Here is a 19,182-nt window from a genome sequence, read left to right as displayed (position 1 = left end):
ACAAATGGTATGGATAAAGTGATTCTGATGAAAGAGGCTGAATGTGAAATACTAGTTTACCTCTCAAATATTGCAACTGGAGACCCTGTTTGGAGTTTTATATTGAGATCTAAATCTCTGAATTCTTTGAAACCAGTTGGAAAATGTATCTCAGATATGGTCCCTGATGTTAAGAAAAAAATACTATGCTTAATTCAAAATTGATTAAGCAACAAATTTTACTCCTGTGTGCCCTGCCCCGCAACCCCCTCAAACCAGGCTATAGGAGAATAAGCCTTAACTAACCTTTTTAAAATTATTTCCCATCTGTGAAATTCTCTGCCACTTGGTTGTATCATTCCATCTCTCAACCAAGGCCCCACATGTCTGACACAGACCCAAATGAGAGACATGAAAACAAATTGTGCTGGAAACCAAAGATACTGTGAGATTATTCCTTTAGTGTAAATAACTCTTTATAACATCTTCAGAATTAATTATTTGTGATCAAAATAATTTTCAAGAGTGAATATGAAAGGACATCATATTTATATGGAATGAAGGTAAATTTGAGACTCAAATGAGTGATGCCTCAAAGTGAGGGACATTTGAAAGATATGGGTTTGTTGAAATTATTTCAGAATACTTCTTTCTGTGCCATCAAAGATCCAATGGGTTTCATGTGTTGTGATGAATCCTCTCATGGTAATAGTCACAGAATAGTGCCTATTTTAGTGAACTGGGAAATGCTGGGCAGATACAGAAGGCAAAAAATAACTTTAAAAAAAGTTAGCTAGAACTTATTTCTATTCTAGACGTACCCCGTGCTCCGGTTAGTGTTTGGGAGTCTGTCACAGGACACTCTCTCAGCTACCCAGTTGGTCACTCTGTCTGGCCTGTTTGGATTGTCTCTTACTCACAATACACCCACAGTCAGTTTCTTATCCCCATGTGTATCTTTAATCTTTAGATTCCCAGCTTTGCAGAACATAGTACAGGAATGTGTCAGGAGGAGCCTTCCATCCACCTTTCTCTATCACACCCAGCTCATTCACTAAGCTCCCCCTTTCTTCATGTTTCTGCCTTTTATATATCTTTAGTCCAATCATTCACCCCAAGTGTCGACATAACAGGTTAATTGCCTCACAGTAAAATGTAATCTTTTCTGTTATGCAATTACCAAAGTGACCAGGGTGCTACAGCTAGCCCTCTGTCACGGTGTCCAAATAAAGATTTAGGTATCTAATGTTGGGCATTAAAGTCTGAAAACTTTGATCTGAATTATTTAAAATAGCTTATATTTTGCAGAAGCTAATGGGACCACCAAAGAAATGATTGTTTAGCCTAACCCCTGGCCACTTCCAAAACTGCTACTGAGAGAGTCAAAACTGCAGTGACTTCTTCAAACCTTCCTGATTGTAGCCCCAATACATCAAAGTACTTAAGTAAGGCCTGGTCTAGACTGGGGCAGTATATAATGAGTATATAACTGAAGAGAGCTCCATACAAAAGCATCTTTCACAACCTCTATTCAAAACTGAAATAGTGGCTGAGCAGGAGAAGGTGATTAGGCCCTGTTAGAGCATTATGGTTATGATGGATGACCAGTAAACCTAATCTAATGTTTCTTTTCTGGATAGGGAAAATGATACAGAATTGTAAGGTTTACTATATCCAAAGAATGGAAGCAAATTCTCATATTAAGCCAAGCCATACCTATAACCATGGCAATAGCTAGTGCATTGTTCTAGAAACTAGACCAGCAGAGAGAGGGGTATTCGGATCATTTGAATTGTTAGTGTTGTCTTTATTAATGTTATTGTCCACATAGGCATTTCACAGATGAAAAACACATATTTGATTGTTTGCTGATAGGAGTGTTATTAGGTATCTAATGTTGGGCATTAAAGTCTGAAAACTTTGATCTGAATTATTTAAAATAGCTTATATTTTGCAGAAGCTAATGGGACCACCAAAGAAATGATTGTTTAGCCTAACCCCTGGCCACTTCCAAAACTGCTACTGAGAGAGTCAAAACTGCAGTGACTTCTTCAAACCTTCCTGATTGTAGCCCCAATACATCAAAGTACTTAAGTAAGGCCTGGTCTAGACTGGGGCAGGGGGAAGGGTTTGATCTAAGTTACGCAACTTCAGCTACGTGAATAACGTTGCTGGAGGCAACGTACTTAGATCTACTTACCGCAGTGTCTTCACTGTGGTAAATCAACAGCTGATGCTCCTCCATCGACTCCACCTGCGCCTCTTGCCCTGGTGGAGTACCGGTGTCAACAGGAGAGAGAGCTCGGCAGTCGATTTATCGTGTCTAGACTGGACGCCCTCTGGATCAATTGCTGCCCGTTGATCCAGCCAGTAATGTAGACAAGCCCTAAGAGAGTTGTCCCAGGAAATCAGTGGGATTATTCACATGCTTAAATGTTTTAATGGATCCATATGAGTTATCCTTATCCAATCAAGGAATAGAAAATATACCATGTAACCAATCACAACAGACCAGCACAGATTCAATAATATGCTTCCATTTTAAGGAATAGTCATTTCATGTTTTATGTTTTTAATGTTTCTTTTCTTATTTTTCCTGCTGTTCCCTTCCTTATGTCTCTGCTAAATGCTGGAGGACACTTGTTTTATATGTAGTATATTTGTAGGGAAAGGATGCCTGACAGTGAAACAAAATGGCATATTATTATCACAATGAAAATCAGTTGCATATTTGCTAAAGGCTTATAAACAACAGGTTTGTTAGTGAGCGATTGTTTGTGACTCCTGGCCCCCCAGTGAAGGAGAGACCCAGTGTAGGATCAGTATACAAGACACTCAGCATAATGGAATGAATACTTTAAAATTGCCAAACATCTGTCTGTTGAAAAGAGTGCATGGGAAAAAGCAATTTCTCTGTAAACTCAAGTACCAAAGGATCCTTCTAAGCAGAGAGTCTCCTCTCTACAGTTTACAATGAGTATATAACTGAAGAGAGCTCCATACAAAAGCATCTTTCACAACCTCTATTCAAAACTGAAATAGTGGCTGTGCAGGAGAAGGTGATTAGGCCCTGTTAGAACATTATGGTTATGATGGATGACCAGTAAACCTAATCTAATGTTTCTTTTCTGGATAGGGAAAATGATACAGAATTGTAAGGTTTACTATATCCAAAGAATGGAAGCAAATTCTCATATTAAGCCAAGCCATACCTATAACCATGGCAATAGCTAGTGCATTGTTCTAGAAACTAGACCAGCAGAGAGAGGGGTATTCGGATCATTTGAATTGTTAGTGTTGTCTTTATTAATGTTATTGTCCACATAGGCATTTCACAGATGAAAAACACATATTTGATTGTTTGCTGAGAGGAGTGTTGGAGTGATTTCTGGATGAATTTCTGCCTCCACGAAGGATATAGAATGGCTGCCCACGCCACAGCATGAGAATTTGGAAAAAGCTGTCAGAGAGGGAGGCCCTCACCACAGCCTAGAGACCACAGTAGATGGATGATATCAAGGGTTTATGCGGTAGGCTCAAAAGAAGATGGCAGGAAAGTTGCCTGGAGTCTGAATTTCATAACTGAGCCTACAGATGAACTATGATAGAGGCCATGGCCACCACAAACTACCATGCAACTGGATTTTTGTAAGTAGTGCACAGTACTAGCAGAGTACTAGCAGTTCCTTCACATGATTTATGTGATAAGCTTGCTACGCTCTTTCCATAAAAGACAGAGAAGCTCAAGGCTGGTATCTCCTTTCCAGAGGAAGAGCCTATGAGCAATCTGTACTTCACTTGTGCCAGAAAGGATTCATCAAGCCAAGAAAAATTAAGTAACTTTCACAAGGCCACATGGCAGTCAGTGGCAGAGTTGGGATTTGACTCTATAATCTGATAATCTGGAGACTGTAAATAAACTGGGAGTTATGCTAGATGGCGACATTAGTTTAATAAATCTATTCTAATTTATTCAGATCATTTTTAGGTAAGACCACCTCATGTTCTGGCTACAGCACATTCCAAACTCATATAATTTGCCTGCATACAGCTTGAATTAGTGCATTATGTAGCATTATGGCATACCTGCTTCTCTTCAAAGTTGTCTAGTGCTCCATCCTTTTTTTTTAATGAAAGTCTCTAGCCATTATAGCTGCAAAAAAAAATCCTTGGAGAATGTGAACGGACTATAGAAGATACAGTGATGTTTTCCTGTGTCTGCAGAGAGCCTGAAACAGTAGCTCAGAAGTGTGAACTGCTGCATTCATCAAAATCAGGTGTTAATTTGGATGTCCAGTGATGATACTTTAAATGCCAACATTGCTAACTATTTCATTTTGGAAAGAAGAATGAGGATCATATAATGAAGATTTGCATAATCTACTGTGAATGACAATTCATATTGGCACCATTAGTAGGTGGTGTTTGGGAGAATACAGTCACTTTTTTCCCCATTCAAGAAGGTACCAATCCCAAATATCCTACTGGAGCCCAGAAGGGCATCTGAACCCAACTGAGAGGGAGATGAGCCAAGCCCAAATTGATAGTGGAGCATTCAAGCCGCACCAAGTGAAAGCCAAACCTGAGGACCATATTTGAGCTCATGGTCGTGTTTGAACCACAATGGGGGCAATCCAAAATTCAGGGAGCATACTCATTGTATTTTGTGCAGCTTTTCAATCTACTAGGAGTGGTGTCTTATTTTTTGCAATTTTAAGTGAGTAGGCATGTTTTGTAGATGGAGATTGAAAGAGCACCACCACCAGTCTCTCTCCATTTTGACTCCTGCTACTGTGCCCATAGGCAAGGTTCCCATAACAGCATACCATTCACATGCATGCGTCTCTTGGGCAATGATCTCTCTGTTTTGGCTGTGTAATCTGATGATTTTCTACAATATAAGAAACACTCTGGTATCATTCCGTAGTTAACTTATATTTATAAATTAGATAGTTGCCCAGTGGAATGTTACATGACTTATTGTAATGTAATTGAAGATCATCATGTTTGTCTGACATATAAAGCTATATGAAGATCTGCTGACATCCAAAAGTGAAAGGAATCTTTCACCAGACACTGCTGGGTATGGGAGGTGGCTGGTGGATTTTGGTACTGTGGATCTACTAGCCATTACTGTGGCCTGCCCCCAAAGTCTTCCTTCCTGTTGAGGGTGGTCCCACAGAGTTGTAATATTGGTGTTGTCCGAGAAAAACTCAGTTCTCGCTTTTTGTTTGGGTGCAGCAGAGTCAGATACTTTATTCTGTTTAGCAGCTACAGGAGGGAGAGAGTGCACTAGGACATAAGGTCTCCCATTCCTAGACAGGTCTCTCAACAGGTAAATAATTACAGCAAGCATTTATACTTTTGTTACAGACATTAATAAGCAACAGCTGCATTTTGTTTATACATAGGTCATCCTGATATCTTGTTTTTCTCACTTCTAAAGAGATGCCAGTCTACATATTTTGTTATCAGTGCAAGGTCGCAACAACTTCTCACACAGTTCTTTTCCACTCGCCTCACACAATCCTCGCTTCTACAAATCTCACGTTATTAGGGTTACAGCTAGCCTAACTCTTGCTAACAGAGACTGTCATGCATTAAGATCCCCTACAAATCCCTGTCAGTTCTTTCTACTTCCACAGTGTGCATGGAGAGTTATCATCCTGTGACGGTTCCTGTATGTTGCCCCAAATAATATTATTGGTTCTGTTGCATTCAGGAGCCTCTATGCTAAGAATGTGTATTTGCACAATAGAACCAAATTCAGGCCCTCTTCAGTTTTGCAACCAAAATATGTGCAAAATAGTACTGAAATATCAGTCTAATCTGTTTTTTGTTTGCACTGTGGCTGGTCCAGGAGTTCCTCAGATTGCACTCTCCCTCATGCAACCACAGGAGCATGTGAAAGCTTCTGAGGGAGTTCTGGTCACTGAGAAACTGCAGAATGTGAACATCCATTTTTGAGAGACCCAAAAGCTGGAATGCAGAATATTTCCCCCTCTGTTGGCTGTGTCTGTTCTCAGGTACTGGTTGAATTTGGCCCATTGAGTGCATTTGGATAGATTTTGTTGTTTTTGTTCAAGTAGCTAGTTTGCATTAAGAATAGTTTAAATCTTAGCTGAATATTTCTGTTTTGATGGAACATGAGTCTATTTTTCATTAGGTGATCTTCTGTTGGGCAGAGCTGGATTCCGCTATTATAAGTTACCACTGTGGATGGATTGAAATGGCAGTAAAGTATTGATGTGCAACAATGAGAAATGAGAGGTGGGGGAGAGACAACCATGGCCGGCTCCAGGCCCCAGCAGGCCTAGCGCATGCTTGGGGCGGCATGCTGCGGGGGGCGCTCTGCCGGTTGCCGGGAGGGCGGCATGCCTGCAGAGGGTCCGCTGGTCCCGCGACTCCAGTGGACCTCCCGCAGGCATGCCTGCAGAGGGTCTGCTGGTCCCGCGCCTTCAGTGGAGCCGTGGGTCCAGCGGACCCTCCGCAGGCACGCCTGCAGGAGGTCCACCGAAGCCACGGGACCAGCGGACCCTCCGCAGGCACGCCTGCGGGAGGTCCACCGGAGCCGCAGGACCGGCGACCAGCAGAGCGCCCCCCACGGCATGCCGCCGTGCTTGGGGCGGTGAAATGTGTAGAGCCGCCCCTGGAGACAACTCCTTGAAATTCGTCTGTTCCATAACTTCAGTGTGAAAATGGAGTTGTGGGGACATCTAGTGCAACAGGGCAGGCCTAATCAGGGGCCAAGGCTTAATGAGAGATAACAAAGCAGGTCATGTCTGAGTGGACTCTCAAATAATTAATTTACTTATCAGTTCTGTCTCATTAAATCTTTTTCCTTGTCTTTCTCCTGTGATGATTTCCTTACATCTGTTTTATTGTTTTCATCCATGTCACTCATTATTGTCTCTGTTCAAGCAAAGCAGGAAGCAGCTCTTTTCTTTCAGCAATCAGCTAAATCACAATGGTACTAACATGACAATCACATTTTCTGAGCTCCTGCTCACTTTTAAGCAAGATGAAGGAACACTAATTTTAAATAAGTGAAAATGGCTTAAGTTAATCAGAAAAATGTAGAAAAATGAATGAGTGGCCTATGGGATCTATCCTTTGTTCAGATGACTTCATCCTGGCATGTTGCATTCTTGGAGGTGTGCTGCAATATGAAGGGTTAAGCTTTAGTAGGAAATTTAAATTTGCCACACATCCTCCAGGACAAAGTACAGTGCCACTCTCTGATTATGTGACAGGGACCAGCTGCAGAGACTGAGATGGGAAATGTAGCCAGTATAGATTACACCAGCTGTGTTTATTTTCATAATTTATTACCCATTTTTTATCCTAAAAGCTACATTTAGTCACCATTAAAAGCTTCCATGGTACCAAAGTTGGCACATGTGTCCATTGGATATTTAACCTCCGATTCTAGTTCTATGAATAGAAAAGATGTCTGGCATTCAGTGACTAATCTAATTTACAACAAAAGAATGTATGAATAAGATTTAATCTAGTCAGACTGTATTCTGTGTCTCAGTCTCAGCAGCTACAGGAACAGAGTAGCTAGTGGAACAGAGTAGCTACAACACCATTGGAAGAGGCATAGTATAAAAAACAAACCTATCTTTTCTCCTTTCTCTGTGGTCTTCCAGTTTGGAGAATTAATTCTCTAATGTTAAAAAGGTACCCAGCAAAATGTCTTTTGAAAAATTAAACTGATAATTGATGTTCCCTGTCAAGAGAGAGTAACTTTCTGAAGACCAAACAAGTGGTAATGCTCAAATCAGTGCAGTTCATAGAATCATAGAAATATAGGACTGGAAAGGACCTAGATAGGTCATTTATTCCAATCCCCTGCACTGAAAAAGGGCTAAGTATTATCTAGATCATGCCTGTTTTTCTTACCTGTTCTTAAAAAACCTACAATGATGGAGATTCCTCAATCTCCCTAGGTAATTTGTTCCAGTGCTTAACTACCCTTAGAGTTAGGAAGCTTTTCCTAATGTATGACCTAAATCTCCCTTGCTACAATTTAAGCCCATTACTTTTTGTCTTGTCCTCAGTGGTTAAGGAGAACAATTTATCACCCTCTTTTTTATAATAACCTTTTATGTACCTTGAAGACTGTTTTCATATCTCCCCTCAGGCATCTTTTCTGTAGACTAAACAAAATCATTTTTTTCAATCTTAGGTTATGTTTTCCAGACGTTTGATCATTTTTGTTGCTCTCCTCTGAACTTTCTCCAGTTTGTCCACATCTTACCTGAAGTGTGGTGCCCAGAACTGGACACAGGATTCCATCTGAGGCCTTATCGGGGATGAGTAGAGTAGAAGAATTACTTCTTGTATTTTGCTTACAACACTCCTGCTAATACATCCCAGAATGATGTATGCTTTTTGCAACAATATTACATTGTTGACTCATATTTAGTTTGACTCACAATAGCCTCCGCATCTTTTTCTGTTGTACTGCTTCCTAGGCAGTTATTTCCCATTTTGTATTTGTGCAACTGATTATTCCATTCTGAGTGGAGTATTTTGCATTTGTCCTTATTGAATTTCATCCAATTTTATTTTAGACCATTCTCCAGTTTGCCAAGATCATTTTGAATTCTAATCCTCTCCTCCAAAGTGCTTGCAACCCATCCCAACTAGTGCTAAGGGAGTGAAATATGTGTAGCATGCACATGTAGGAGACCAGTAGATCCCTATTTTTTTAAAAAAGTGAAAGAAGATACTGCAAAATACAATGGATTATAGTAATAGTCCCACTTAGTGTTCCCAGTAAGAACAAAAGTTAAGTAGTTGAGATGAGTCCAGGAAGAACTAGTGGCTGATTCAGACAATGATGGACTTAAGAAAAGTAGGGAATTGGTGGCAAGAAAAGGAAGAGAGAAAGAAAGGAATAGATAAAGACAGAGGGAGGAAAAAAGAAAGATACAAAAGGAGGGAAGAAAGGATTCGAAGAGAGTTAACTGCTCTGGATAATATAGTGGAAACAGAGTTTGAGGAGAGAATAGACAAGAGAACAGAAGAAGAATATAACAGTTGAAGGGAAGAAGGAGCTGAGAATACATATTTGAGATAGAACATGTAAGGGGGCATATACCCCATCCTTTCTCGGAAAAGGTTAATGTGGGCATCGGAGGGCAATTAACCCATCTGGCTGCACATGGAGGGTTGGCCAGGTCTGATTAAAGATGAAGCCCAGGTGGGGAAGGAGCTGGATGGTGACTATAAACAAAGGAGGTAAAGAGTAGAAAAAGGCTTTAAGAAGAGAGGGGAAAAAACACTGAAGTCCCTTTCTTGGTGTTAGAGACATGAGATCAGAAGGGCGGAAGAGGAAGCACAGAGGGATAGTTGACCCAGAGGATTCTCTCCTGAGTAGAAAAAAATGTGGCAAGAGGCCAGGAGAGAGACAAATCAACATGACAGAGAAGGCTCCAGAGGTGAGCTCTGACAAATGGGGGAGTTATGTTATAGGGGCCCTAGACTGGAACCTGGTATAGTGGGAAGTCCTGAGATTTTCTACCAGCCATTGGGGAAGGTGGCGAGAGGCCTCTGAGAGGGGACTAAGGATAAATGAAAAGCCTGAGAAAAAGATGTGAGAGATCATGGAGCCCAGAGTAAAATAGAGGCCAAAGACATTTTGTAAGGATTTTGGACTTTGTTACCCTGGAAGGAGTGGAACTAAAATGCGAGCTGGCTTGAGGGCCAAATCACACAAAGAGGCAGATCACCCCAAGACCAGAGCAGCTATCGGCAGGGGGTTCTAAAGAAGAATGGTTTACTACACCAACTCCAGCCATGAGAGGGTGTGTGCCACTAGTGAGTTGACCCTTTACAGGGTAGTTAAGAGAGGTACAATGGAACTGCTGTTGGACTTTGGGTTGGAAACATGGGAAAGAGGGAAGCAAGGAAGATGAGGTACCAGAGAACTGGAGGAGGGAAATGGCAAAGAAATAATTGAGACCCACCCAAAAGGAAATGTGAAATGGGTAACAAAATAAGGCCAAGGGAGAAGCCACAATCATTGCAAATAAAGGAAAGTGTCTTGCTTTACAGAAGGAAATGAAAAATACTATAGCAAAATGAATGATAGGAGGGTAACAGAAGAAGATGGATGTACAGTCAGAAAAAAAGGCAACAAGAAATTTAGTGTTGGGTGTGAATCTCAGACCTAGATGTGATCACCCCAAAATTTGGATAAATTTGGATAGCGGATCCAACATTTTTCAAGCTGGATCATCTCTAAAATAAATATAGGAGATGGGGAGGTGAAATCCCTAATGAGGGACCCTTAACTTTTATGTAAGTGATCTGTGTTTTATTTATTGCTGGAGGGCTGTTCTGCAGGTCTGCACATTTGGGGAAATGGATCTGCAAAATATTGTGAGCATTTGAGTCTTATTGCTTCCACTGTTACTGTTGGACATGTAACCCAATAAGACATGGATTTTAAAAAAATACAGAAGGATTGGGTAATTTCTTGCTCCTGAGGTATTATCTACACTGCAGAGTAAGTCAGTGTAAATTATGCAATTTAAGTTACATAATGTATGTAGTTTAAGTCAATGTAGTTTACATTGACTTACTGCTATGTCGTCGGAAGGCACTCTCCTGTTGACACATCTTCCACCTCTCGTTGAGGCGGAGTACTGAAATTGATGGGAGAGTACTCTGCCATCAACTTATTGCGTCTTCACCAGACCCACTAACTTGACACCTCTGCATTGATTGCAGCAGTTCTGATTTAGCCTTCAGTGAAGACGAGCCCTGAGTTTCAACTTCCCTTGGAACAGAAGAGAAGGTTCCAGAACTGTTTAGGAAAAACTGAGAGGTCTTAAAGAGACTGGCAGGAGAAGGATAGCCTTTAGCATTTGTACCTTTTAGATAAGGACTTCTTCAAAATTAGGATTATTATCCAGTACAGAATGCATGTCCATCAGCCCAGTGCTGGTGTGTGTGGCCTGTTTGGAATTTACTTCCAAAGTAGGCTGTAATTAAAAACAACAAACATACATGAATGTAATTTTAATTCTTATGTGCGAAACTGCATGGTGACAAATTCTGTCTGCTCTTTACAGGGGTGCACACAATGGGAAGGAAGGCACACAGAATTATCCTGCTTTTGTTCAGTCTGCATAACAGCCAGACAAGACTTACAGCCTCTGCACTGCTCCCTACTTTTCCAGGAATACATGGTACCGCAGAGAAGTTAGTATGAGACCAGTACAGAGGGGATAGTAGGCTACATCTTATAAATAGTGTTGCCTCAGGAACACTTCTCCTCTGCACTGGAGAACCTTGAATGGCATTCACTGAGGCTGAATTCTTCATAGAGTTGTCCCTGGGAGATGGCTCCATACCATCCCTTACTATGTGCTGTCTCTAATATAGTATTTAATTAGATGTAGTGCATGTTCAACCATATATGTAAGCAGACATTTCTGGAGAAAGTAGGCTGTGAAGGAGAGGTTCATTTCTCTTGCTAAAATCTTTTCAAAATACATAGAGTTTAAGGCCAAAAGGGATCATTAATTCATTTAGTCTGATCTCCTTTGTATCACAGGCCATTACTTTCACCCAGTTATCCTTTACTTAGCCCAGTGTGTTTAGTGTTTGACTAAAGCATATTTTTCAGTCAGGCATCCAGCCTCGAGATGGAGAATTCACCACTTCCCTTGGTAGTTTGTTCCAGTGGTTAATCACCCTTGATGGTTAAAAACTTGTGCATAATTTCTAATTTGAATTTGTCTGACTTCTCCTTCCAGCTACTGATTCTTTATCCCTTTCTCTTCTAGGTTTAAGACCCCCTTAGTACCTAGTGTTTTCTCTCCATTAAGGTATTAATACACTGTACTGAGAGTACATTAGTATTATTGATGTAGTAACAGATTGACTCTTTAAGTCTCATCACCCTGGAAGTTTGTGTGCACTTGCTTGTCTACTATGACCTTTACATCTTTTTTGGAATCACTGCTTTCCAGGATACAGTCCCCCATTCTGAAGGTATGGCTTGCATTCCTTGTTCTTAGATGCATAACTTTGCATTTGGCTGTAATAAATATATTCTGTTTGAATGGGACTGGTTTACCAAGTGATCCTGATTGCTCTGTATCACTGCCTTGCCCTCAGAATTTAACACTCCATCAATCTTTGTGTCATCTGCACATGCTATCAGCAGTGATTTTTATATTGACTTGCACATCAGTGATGAAAGTGTTGAATAACATCAGACCTAGTACTGATCCCTGCCTAACCCCACAAGAAACACCCTGATTTAATGATGATTCCCCATAGACAATGCCTTTTTGAGATCTGTCAGTTAGCAAGCTTTTAATCCATCTAATGTGTGCTCTATTGATATTATATAGTACAGATGTCCCCCGGGTTACGCAAACCCAATTTACGCAAATCCGCACTTACAGAAAAAGTTATTTAAGCTAGAAATAGGAGGGTTTTTTGTGAGTGTTTGTTTTGCATAATGGTCAGGTATACGTTTCCGACTTATGCAAAATTCAAGTTTTGCAAGGCGTTCCAGAACAGAACGCTTGCATATGCTCCTTTTTTAATCAGAACATCATGTGGTACTTAATCAAGTGTCTTTACAGAAGATTAAATATATTACATCCAGATCAACCAAATTTGTTATCTCATCAAAGATTGAAATGAGGCTTGTTTAACAAGCCTTATTTTCCATTCACCATATTAAATGGCATTAATTATATATATTTCCTTTCATTCTTTATAAATTGAATCACCTATCAGCTTTTCTATTACTTTACGTGGGAGTGGTGTCAGGTTACTGGCTGATAGTTACTTAGGTCATCCCACTTGCCCTTTTGAAAATTAGCACAATATTAGCATTCTTACTTTTCTGTAATTTCCCTGGTATTCCAAGTTTTATTAAAAATTAACATCAGCAGGCCAGAAATCTCCTCAACCAGCTCTTTTTCACTTTTAGGTGCAAGTTAACAAGGTGTACGGATTTAAAAAATGTTTATCCTTCAGAGTTGTTGTTTAACATCTTCCTTGCTTACTAATGGACCAAAAAGTATTTCATCTTCCTAACGTGATACAAATCCTGCTTCTTTCCAAATACAGAACAAAAATGTGTATTGAATATGCCTGTCTTTTCTGCATAATTATTAAAAAAAAGTACTATATCATCCAGTAATGGGTCTATTCCATTCTTTGGATTTCTTTTTTCCTAATATACTTTAAAAATTCCTTCTTATTGTCCTTAGCCTTGCCAACTATGGATTTTTCCCTAGTATCTTTCCTTTCCTTATTAACTTTCTATACTTCATAATTTCAAATTTATACTGATTGCTATCAATTTCCCCTTTTATCAGTTTATTATATATTGCTTTTTATTTCCAATTTCTGACTTCATTTTATCACTGAACCATGTGGGGCTTTTAGACATAATTGTCCTCTTTCTAGATAGCAGAATTGTTGCTTTTTTGGTCATCTAATAAACTCTTCTTAAAGAACTCCCAATTCTCATTTATCTTTTCTATCTGAATGAGTTGTTGGATTCTATATTGCTGCAATATATTGTAATCATATCTTGGATCTTTTGTAGATAGAAAACACTTTTTTTGGGAATAAATCCATATAATGCCTGCTTTCAGAACTTGTTTTCAAACAACTTTCTCTCTGAAATCATCACTTTGCACGGGTGACCCTCAAATTGTTTGAGGAAAGAATAGTAGGAATGAACTGTTCTGCAGAGATGGAATAAATAATGATCCATTGGTCATTGGTTCTCCTAGAAGCAAAAGCAATGATAATGCCAAAAAAGTATATGATGACCACATCGCCCATCCCTCTTCCCCCACTACACCCCCCCCCACAAAAAGCAAGATTTTTGAGGATACCTAAATTTTGGGGGTTTTTTGGGGGGGGTCAGTTTTCAAAGATAGAGAACACAGCAGGGAAGGGAAGGGAAGGCATCCAACCCTCCATTAAAGCAATTGTAGGTCATTTTGATTTTTTTTAATAAAATATAGACAAAATGTTAGTCACATATGTTAACATTCTTGTCTTTTAAACCATTGCTCCATTACTAAACTGCTGGATATTTCTAATTAAATGTTAATGACAATAGGATTTAGGGAAAAAAACCTGTGTGTTCAAAATAAAACAAATTGCCATTTTCTGGGAGTAAATTCTGTCCTTTTTTCATTATACAGTGTATGTGGAAAGCAGGATTGATTATTTATTTTTCAGGTCTACATCTTGTTAGAACTTAATGCTTTTATTTTGCATGATAGTAAATCTGTTCAAGTCTCTCTTATTATTTCTAGTCATTAGGTCCTAATCTCTGGAATGCCCAGAATCCTCAAATACCTGAAGGACTGGAAGCATTAGGCAGTCTTAAATCTTTATCACATGATAGTTGTTAAGGACACTTGTTCCATCAGTCATAGGCTCATCAGAACAAAAGGCCTATTTTATCATTTGTTTTGTTAATTCTTTTGATATATTCATATATCCATCAAGAAAACACAAACCGTCCTCTTTGATTCTCCAGGTGCTTTTGACAACTGTTAAAAATACAAATGACAAATATATCAGCAAATCAAACAATATCTTCACCCCCTAGCCAAAAGAAAGACTAAATAACTAAATTAAAACCACCCATGTTTCTCTCCGACACCAACCCATCACTTTCCCTAAAAATACAGACATACAAGGCCAGATTCCATGTGTAGTGTTGCTGCTTTGCACAATGCTGTCAGCAGTAAAATGACCCTAAAACAAGAATAGATTTTCACAGGGAGATCATACCAGTGTAGTGTCCCATGACATATATCTAGCAGAGCAGTTCCTACCTCCTCCTTCCTCATGTGCTGTCAACTGTCCATCAGGCAAATATCTGTCCAAGACAGCACTAAGGTCCACCTGCTTATCAGCTTCTTTGATGCAATCTATCCATCTCTTCCTTGTTTTTTCCCCACCCTCTCTTTTCATGCTATCTTCACCAGATCCCCCTCATACATCCTTTACATGTGTCCAAACCAGTGTCCCATGTGCTTCCTGGATTTTGTCCATCACATCAGATTTTGACTAGCAGCTCCTTTGCCAATCTCAGCGCTCTTGCTTGCTGAAGTACTGTGTGTGGCAGGGGTTCCCTGATCCCTTGTGATCCCTGGCTGCCATATCACCTCATTGGCTCCATTGGCACCAGTGTAAATTAAATCAACCATAGGCTGCTCTGACTTATGTTGGAGAAGCAATCTGATGCACAGCTGGTTCAGGATCGGGACAAAGAGGATTTTCCATATCCCCTTCCTCAGCCACAATCAAGCATTAAATCTATGCATATTGGAGGGGGGGATATGATGCCGTAGAGTGAAACAAATGTCATTTGTCTGAGCCCACTTATGCCACACAGGAGCCAGGAAGCTGTGTTCTGCATTAGTTGGAACTGCTGGGCAGACTTCAAGGGCTGCTCTGAGTAAAAAGTGTGACATGTTGTGGATGACAGTGGCAAAGTCCACATTTGAAAGGGTTGTCTGCAACCTTTTACTCTTTAGTGGCTGGTAATTATGGGCCTTCTGTGTTGGGTTGTATGCTATTTGTGGATAGATGAAATAACTGTTGTATTATATTTCTATATGGAATGCTACGAACTGGGAATTAATCAAATTAAACTTACAACAGAGCAAACAGTGGTGTAATGGGAATGATCAAGGCTATGGAACAATCATGGGAGCTAGAGCAGCAGTGTGGAATTTGTAAAATGGCAACAATAGGTTTCTGGTATAGAAAATGGCCTAGGCTGAGCATCTGGTGCCTGTCAGAAGAATGATACGTGGCAAATTAGCTTCCATATGGACTCTGGTGGTGTGGGGCCACACCCTCCTTTTGCACTGGCTAGTGGTCTGAAGCCAGAGTCAGAGGTAGCACTTTTCACCACTTAACAGTGGAGCCACTCCTACTCTCCTCAGTGCCTCAGGGTGCCACCTGCCTCTGCAGGATGCCTTTGGGAAATGCTATTCATACAGCAGCTTTGCTGTGCTTGACTATGGCTCCTAAAGCCTAGATGAAGCCATCTGTGGTAAAAGGCTTCAGGAACCTGTTAAACTGGAGTTTTGGAAAGGGCTTCCCATAACAGGAAAAGGGGTGGGAAGGAGTTATTTTGGAGGTGGCTGGGTGGCTGAGTTCCTGTTTGAAATGAGTATTTTAATACTGCTGGGGTTTTGCTGTGTTAATAATTGTGTTAGGGCACATAGAGTATTATATAGATGTCTTTTTCTATTAAGTTTAAATAAGTTAAATAAAGTTACCGTCATGCCATCTAGAGTGGCTCACAAGCCAGAATACCAACCTCAGGGCAGATTATTAAGAAACAGGGCACAAATTCCAAATGGGATGTGAGTTCTATATATAGATTTCACCAACCAAGTAACAAATGTAAACGTCTCAGACATTATACAGGCTTGACATGGAGTCACAGACAGTCCTCTTGGGCATTCCAGCCTATCTTGCCATCCTGGCAAACTGTACTTAGTGATAGATGGTCACTTACACTAAAGATCACAAAATATTCAGGTTACTCCCAGTCCCAAAGGACCAGTCACTTACCCCAAATCAAACTGCACCTTACATCTCACACCCGAGACAGCACTTGTAGCCAATCCTGTAACAAACCACCTAAAGGTTTATTAACTAGCAAAAAGAATTTACAGTTATTTACAAGGTTAAAGCAGTCAAACATACACACAAATGAGATATAATCTTAAATTCAAAAGGTAGTAGAAACTGCTATAATAAGCAAGATTTGATGTCCTTTTGGGCTAACCCAAGCCAGGCAGTTTGGGAAATCTTTGCCCCTCAGATTCCAAACAGCATAAAATACCCTGATTCCTTCTGGTAAGGGATTTTTATCCTCACCTCCCGAGAATCCAAGCTAATGGAACAAGCACTTCTGCATGTAACCTCTTAATTAGGGTTGCCAACTTTCTAATCACACAAAACCGAACACCCTTATCCTGCCCCAAGACACTGCCACAGCTCTGCCCCTGCTCAGTCCATCCCCCCTCGCTCAATTGCTCACCCTTCCCTACCCTCACTCACTTTCACTGGGCTGGGACAGGGGGTTGGGGTGTGGGATGGGGTGAGGGTTCTGGCTGGGGGTGAAGGCCCTAGAGTGGGGCCAGAAATGAGAGGTTCAAGGTACATGAGAGAGGGCTCCGGCTTGGGGCAGGGAGTTGGGGTATGGGAGGGGGTGAGGACTCTGGTTGGGGTTGCGAGCTCTGGTGTGGGGCTGCGAATGAGGAGTTTGGGATACAGGAGGGGGTTCAGGGCTGCAGCAGGGGTTTAGGGTATGGGAGGGGGTGTGGGATCTGGCTGGGGGTGTGGGCTCTAGGGTGAGGCTGGGGATGAGGGGTTTGAGATGCAGGAGGGGACTTGGGACTGGGGCAGAGGGGTGCAGGCTGCGGGATGGGGCTTGGCTGGGGCAGGGGCTGGGATGTTGGAGGGGGTGCAGGCTCTGGGAGGGAGTTAGAGTGTGGGAGGGGGTTCCCATCTGGGGCAGAGGGTTGGGGTTGTGGGTAGGAGTTTGTGGGGGCAGGCTCCAGCCAGGCAGCACTGACCTCAGGCGGCTCCTGGAAGTGGCTAACATATCCCTCTGGCTCCTAGGTGGAGGGGCCAGGGGGCTCTGCACACTGACTGCGCCCACAGGTGCCGGCTCCGCAGCTCCCATTCGCCATGGTTCCCACTAATGGGAGCTGTGGAGCCAGTGCCCAGTGCAGGGGCAGCGCGTGCAGCCCCTGTGGCTGCCCTGTGCCTAGCAGTCAGATATGTCAGCCACTTCCAGGAGCCACACAGAGCCAGGGCAGACTGGGAACCTGCCTTAGCCCCGCTGCGCACCTGACTGGACTTTTAGCGGCGCAGTCAGTGGTGCTGACCAGAGCCATCAAGGTTTCTTTTTGACTGGGCATTCTGATAAAAAAACTGAATGCCTGGCAATCCTACTCTCCATGTGTGGATGTGGGGGAGCAATTGACAAAGTCTTTGTTCCATTGGATTCAATAGTATTGAATTGCCTGATGGACAGGACCTTCTGTAGGAATCCAGAACTGTGCATTAGGTAAAGTTTTTTGCCCATTTGGCGAGTTACATAGTTTCAGAACAAGCATTTTACCATTATAGAGCAAATATGCAGTATTACCTTAGAGCATAGGATAAAGATATCATAAGTATTATTAATGCATGCAGCATCCTAAAAGAATTCCATAAAGTCTATTTTAACTACCCGCAGATGAGCCAGACTGGTTTTCAGCTCTGCATTTGTCAGTGCAACCTCGGACCTTGGCAGGAGCTGGCACCTGATCTGCCAGCATCCCAGTTACAAATCAGTAGTTTTAGCAAAGAGGAAATGCTATAGAATGTTTCCAACCAATGGCTAAAACAGGTACAAAGAGGTCTGAGAACTAAAGTTACAGTCACTTGTATTCTGGCTAGTATATCTGAAATCTGAAAGCTATTGGAGACAAAATTCATCTATATGAGCTGCCTATCCTATTTGTGGATCTTTCCCAGTATCTGACTTCCTGGTGATGGGGAGGAAGATAAGAGGGAAAGCAAAATTGAAAAGCCAGATAGTTTTCATTTCATTAGTTACTTTCTCTAATAAACAATATCCAGATGGATGACATCATGAGGCCTATCAGCCTTAAGAGATGCACTTTCTGTCTACATTAGGTACATATATTGTCTCCATTACTGCAGTATCTGAGCACCTGATGGTCCTTAATGGATTTATCGTTACAACCCCTGTGAGGTAGGGAAGTGTTCTCATCCTCATTTTAAAGATAGGAAATGAGGCACAGAGAGACCAAGTAACTTGTCCAAGATCACCTAGGAAATCTCTGGTGGAGAGGGGAACTGAATCCAGGTCACAAGTCCCAGCTAGTGCCCTAACCACTGGTTTTCCATATTCTCAGGTGTTTCTGGTGTGTTGATAATATTCTTGTAAGCATCACTTTTGGAGAAGTACTTGTGGGGTGGAGAATACTATATTATTCATTGAAATTCAATATCAATGTTTATTTTTTATTTTTTTAAAAGACAAATGGATGCACAAGGCTTTCTAATGAACAGGACTCCTACAAAAGTTGGAGCTTATTAAAAAATTAATATAATAAAGGTGACATGTAAATGGAAGCGATACAAGCTAATGTACTA

This window comes from Mauremys reevesii, linkage group 1 (genome assembly GCF_016161935.1).
Source record: "Mauremys reevesii isolate NIE-2019 linkage group 1, ASM1616193v1, whole genome shotgun sequence".
NCBI classification, from domain to species: Eukaryota; Metazoa; Chordata; order Testudines; family Geoemydidae; genus Mauremys; species Mauremys reevesii.
Note: the sequence above shows the minus strand (reverse complement) of the source record.